Consider the following 6,000-nt stretch of genomic DNA (forward strand, 5'->3'; position numbering starts at 1 on the left):
CATTAGGGAACAACATAGTTATTTTCTTGTAACATTCCCTCCTGCCCTTTCAAGGTCATCTAGCTTTCAACACCTCAAGTGGAATGTTTTACAAGGACATGACTTCTTAATTGTTCCTTTGTACCATTTGCAGTACAAGGGACAAAAGTATTCACTTTGGTCTGGGGTGCCGGGAGGGAGCCAGGAGGGCCCTGGGAACCCATGCCTTATGCGCTCCCAGAGAGACAATGTATACCTAGGAACTAATGAATCATTCTGTACCTTAACCCACCAGGTCCAGTTATCATCTGGAATGCCTCCTGGGGGCCAAGTGGGCCTAGGGGTTGGAGTAACTTGTATCCATAGATACATTCCTTTGTTGCCGAGTGGGGATTTTGAACCCATTTGTCCCCCTCCTTGGCTGGGAAATACATGGGGCTATCCTTCCTTTAGGTAGAGGAGTCTTTATAGGGAGTGGCAAGGGCTGGATGTAGGGCCACATAATTTCCCTGCGGAATCTTCTTTCTTTCCCCAATGGTTCTTTACCTGGGGGGACTGTTGTGGGCAATTCCCCAACCAACAAATCCCCAGGTACTTTCATTGGTAGGGTGGCTGCCCCGACCAACGCTAAGGCCACATTACATAAAAGCAGGAGTACAAGAAGCTTCACTGTCAGTGGGCCGCCATGCAGTCCCGATCCGTCCACCGCCCGGGCTCTGCCATCAGGCTGGTTGGATAGCTCGGCTTCCAGCATTTAGGCATATGAAACGCCTTTTCAGCCCTGTTGAGGTGTAGCTGCAAGCACCATGTGAGTGTGTGTGTTCAGCTTCCTACTGGGCGCTACTGACACAACTCTAGCAAAATGGAGTGCCAACTCACGCTGCCTGCCCACACATGGCTCAGATCCATCTCAGCCCTGATCTTCATCCCTGATGATGAAGCCATCTTCAGCCCTGATGGCTCTTTCTCAGAGAGTATGACACTGGCGCATGCCTCCTTGCCTCCAGGTAAGCTCAGCTCTTTTTTGGGCTCCACTGCTACTAAGCAGGGGAGCAGAGAGCTGGTTCACTCTGCCTTATTGTTGCAGGGTATGGGGGAAAGCTCAGCTCCCCACTGGTGCACTCCCAAGTAGGGCTGGAGGCACGAGGAGCAGATACCATTACCAGTCACCTCACACTCCCTCATTAAGTCTCATGCTGCCAGGTGACAGTGGAGGCTCATTTTGCCCCTGGACTCCGCTGACATTACCCTGGCCAGGGATTCAGAGGGTGGGTGGGGTGAACATCAGCAACCTGCTTGGCCCCACCGAAACCTGGAGGTGGGTAGCAGGTATGATTTTCCACAGGTATTTGTCTGGAGTAGGGCAGGTATTGCCAAAAGGTTTTCTGTTCTGTTAAGGCCATTCTTTTCCACTTTGGCTAGGAGAACCTGGGTTTTCTTAGCGTCCTTTTTGTCTGAGTCTCTTGGTGGTTCTGGACTGGAGGCTTCTGTAGCATCCTGTCCAGGATAGAAGGAAACCCAGGGACTCACTGCTGTTTGTTACTCAGTTCCTTTGCTTATTTGTTTTATCTGTGTTTAGGGGGATTTTTCCGTTTTTGTTTTTGTTTGTTTTTGTTTTTGTTTTTGCCAACAAGAGGGAGGCCCTGAGAGGAATGGAGCTACTTCATCTTTAATAGAACCAGAAGTCTATGCTTTCAAACATTTAAAGATATTTATCCACCTTCTTATTTATGTTGTGATGACAAGCTGGTCTAATACAAGCTAGCCTGACATATCTAACACAGAAATGTCTACCCTGAACTCTGAACAGAAAGAGTTGGCTGGAAAGGAATGTACCTGGGACTGATGAAAAAGTTCTCTAGCGGTGAAGATGTTTCAAGGAGCCCCTCACTCCAGCCCTCCAGAGAGTACATGCCTTAAAAGAAGGCAAAATATTTAGAGGATATTTGTTACCTTGAGCTTTTGCTTAACCTTTATGCACCTCAGTTACAGCCTCTGTAAAAAAACAAAAACAAAAACAAAAAAACAGGTTAGAAAAAAGACTTCATAAGGTTATTCTGAGGATTAATTGGGTGAATACGTGTAAATCACTAACAGTACCTGGAGTGTAGTAAACAATCCCATCATATTAGCTCCTGCTGCAAATACCACTGTAGTTGGTATTACTTCTTTCGCTAACATTTGATTTCTAGATCTTCTAACTCTGCAGCCATGCACATACATGAGGGAGACATCATTTGGCTGAGGAGGGTGATTACAAAACTTTTACTAAACTGGGATGAGATTCTAGTTGCCAGTCTGTTAAACAATGCGGAGGCAGTGGCATAATTGTGGTGAGCATGAGTTTGTGTAAAAGCCTCTCATGACTGTAGCAGGATCTGACCCAGACGTTCACTTACTTGAGCCGGTGTGACGCATTCAGCAGCTCAGTGGCCAAGACTGTAAGGCAGTGGAGTCAGCGGTTCATGCCAGAGCAAAAGCTCATTCAGTCATCCATTCACTTATTAATTTTTCATTCACTCATTTCAAATACGCATTTAGGCTGGCTGTGTATAAACTAGATGCATGGAGGAAGAGCAAAGACACTGTAGTATCTGTGGAAAGCTTCCAGCATTGTGGAGAAAGCAAATATTAAATCTGTAACTGTAAGTGCACTGAGTATTCTGAAGAAAATATACAGAGTTCTGCAGGTATAGTTAATTTGTTCTGGAGCCTCAACGAGGCTTCTCAGAGGATAAGAAACAACATTCAAGTTGGTATCTATAGCATAAGTAGGTGTTACCAAGGTGAGGGGAAAAATGAATTCAGGTAGAGACACTGCATGTAAGAGGGTCCTGCGGCAGCAAAGAATATAGACATATTTGAGGCACCTAGATGGCTCAGACAGTTAAGCGTCCAACTTCGGCTCAGGTCATGATCTCATGGTTTCAAGCCCCATGTCAGGCTCTGTGCTGACAATTCAGAGCCTGCTTCAAATTCTGTGTCTCCTTCTCTCTCTGCTCCTCTCTCACTCATACTCTGTCTCTTTCTTTCTCTCAAAAATAAAATAAACATTAAAAGGAAAAAAGAATATGCACATGTTTAAGGATTTAAAAGAAGACCGAGGGGTCAAGTAGGATTTATTCCCGGGATGCAAGGATGGTTCAGTATTTGCAAATCAATCAATGTGATCACGTCAATAAGAGAAAGGATAAAAACCATATGATCATCTCAATAGATGAAGAAAAAGCATTTGATGAAGTACAGCCTTCATTTAGAATAATAGCCCTCAACAAAGTAGGTGTAGAGGAAACATATCTCAACAAAATAAGGGTCATATATGAAACCCATAGAGAACATCATACTCAGTGGGGGGGGGGGGGGTGGGGAGGGGAATGAGAGCTTTTTCCTTAAGGTCAGAAACAAGACAAAGATGTCCACTCTCACCACTTTCATTCAACATAGTACTGGAAGTCCTAGCTGCAGCAATCAGACAACAAAAGGAAATAAAAGGCATCCAAATTGGTAAGGAAGAAATACAACTTTCACTATCTGCAGATGACATGATGCTTTATATGAAAAGCCCTAAAGATTCCACCAAAAAACCATTAGAACTGATAAATTAATTCAGTAAAGTCACAGGATACAAAATCAATATGCAGAAATCTGTTGCATTTCTATACACTAATAATGAAGCAGCAGAAAGAAATTAAGAAAACAGTATTATTTATGATTGCACCCAAAATAATAAGATACCTTAAGAATAAACCTAACCAAAGAGGTGAAAGACCTGTACCCTGAAAACTATAAAACACTGATGAAAGGAACTGAAGACAACATAAATAGACATTCCATGCTCATGGGTTGGAAGAACAAATACTGTTAAAATGTCTACACTACCCAAAGCAATCTACACATTTAATGCAATCCCTATCAAAATACCAGCAGCATTTTTCACAGAACTAGAACAAAAAAATCCTAAAATTTATATGGAACCACAAAAATTTGGCTACCCCAAATATCCAAAGCAATCTTGAAAAAGCAAAGCAAGGCCAGAGGCATCACAATTCCAGGCTTTGGGTTATAGTACAAAGCTACAGTAATCAAAACAGTATGGTACTGGCACAAAAATAGACACATAGATCAATAGACCAGAATAGAAAACCCAGAAATAAACCCACACTTATATGGTCAATTAATCTTTTGATAAAACAGGAAAGAATATGCAATGGAAAAAAAGATAGTCTCTTTAACAAATGGTGTTGAGAAAACTGATCAGCTGCATGCAAAAGAATGAAACTGGACCACTTACACCATACACAAAAATAAATTCAAAATGGATTAAAGACCTAAATGTAAGACAGGAAACCATCAAAATCCTAGAAGAGAGCACAGGCAGAAATGTCTCTAACATTAGCCGTAGCAGCATTTTTCTAGATATGTCTCCTAAGGCAAGAGAAACAAAAGCAAAAATAAATTATTGGGACTTCATCAAAATAAAAAGCTTCTGTACAATGAAGGAAACAATCAATAAAACTTAAAGGCAACCTACTGAATGTGAGAATATATTTGCAAATAACATATCTAGTAAAGGGTTAGTATCCAAAATGTATAAAGAATTTATAACACTCAACACCCAAAGAACAAATAATCCAATTTAAAAATGGGAAGAAGACATGAACAGATATTTCTCCAAAGAAGACATCCAGATGACCAATAGACACATGCAAAGATACTCAACATCACTCATCATCAGGTAAATGCAAATTAAAACCACAGTGAGATATCACCTCATACCTGTCAGGATGGCTAAAATCAAAACCACAAAGAAACAACAGGTAGTAGTGAGGATGTGAAGAAAGGACAACCCTCTTGCACTGTTGGTGGGAATGCAAACTGGTGCAGCCACTCTGGAGAACAGTATGGAGGTTCCTCAAAACGTTAAAAATAGAACTACCCTATGATCCAGTAATTGCACTACTGAATATTTACCCAAAAAATATACACTAATTCAAAGGGATACATGCAACCCTATGTTTACAGTAGTATTATTTACAGTAGCCAAATTATGGAAGCAGCCCAAGTGTCCATGGATAGATGAATGGACAAAGACGAGGTGGCATATATATACAATGGAATATTTTTCAGCCATAAAGAAGAATGAAATCTTGCCATTTGCAAAATGTATAGAGCTAGAGAGTATAATGCTAAGTGAAATAAGTCAATCAGAGAAAGACAACTACCATATGATTTCACTCATATGTGGAATTTAAGAAACAAAACAAAGGAGCAAAGGAAAAAATAGAGACAAAGCAAGAAACAGCCTCAGTTATAGAGAACAATATAATGGTTACAAGAAGGAAGATGGGTGGGGGATGGGTGAAATAGGTGAGGGGGATTAAGGAGTGTATTTGTCATGATGAGCACTGGGTGATGGATGGAAGAATTGAATCACCATATTGAACACCTGAAACTAATATAACACCTTATGTTAACCAAACTGGAATTAAAATTAAACGGATAAATTTTGCCTCTTTTCTAAGCTCTCTGGGGGATATTAATTAAAGAAGTAATCTCTTTAGGTTTATGGTCATGGTTGTTGTATGGAGAATGAATTGGAAGAGAGTAAAAGATGGTAGAGGAAAGCTAGTTAGGGTTGTATTAGTCAGGATTCACCAAAGATACAGAACCAGTAAAAAAATATATATGAGTATGTAAGTACACATACAGAGAGAGAGAAAGATTTTAAGGAAGTGGTTCGCACAGTTGTTACAATCAGTTTCAAAATCCACAGGGCAGTCCAGCAGACTGGAAATTCCATAAGAGTTGATGTTGCAGTCTTGAGTCCAAAGGTATTATCCTTCTTTTTCAGAGGACCTCAGTTTTTTTCTCTTCAGGCTTTCAGCTAATTGAACAACCCTAATTGGACAACTAATTGAATTACCCTTGGAGGGTAATGTACTTTACTCAAATTCTACTGATTAAATATTACTAACATCTAAAAATACCTTCACAGCCACACATAGACTGGTGTTTGACCAA

Source organism: Panthera leo, chromosome D1, assembly GCF_018350215.1.
Source record: "Panthera leo isolate Ple1 chromosome D1, P.leo_Ple1_pat1.1, whole genome shotgun sequence".
Lineage (NCBI taxonomy): Eukaryota > Metazoa > Chordata > Mammalia > Carnivora > Felidae > Panthera > Panthera leo.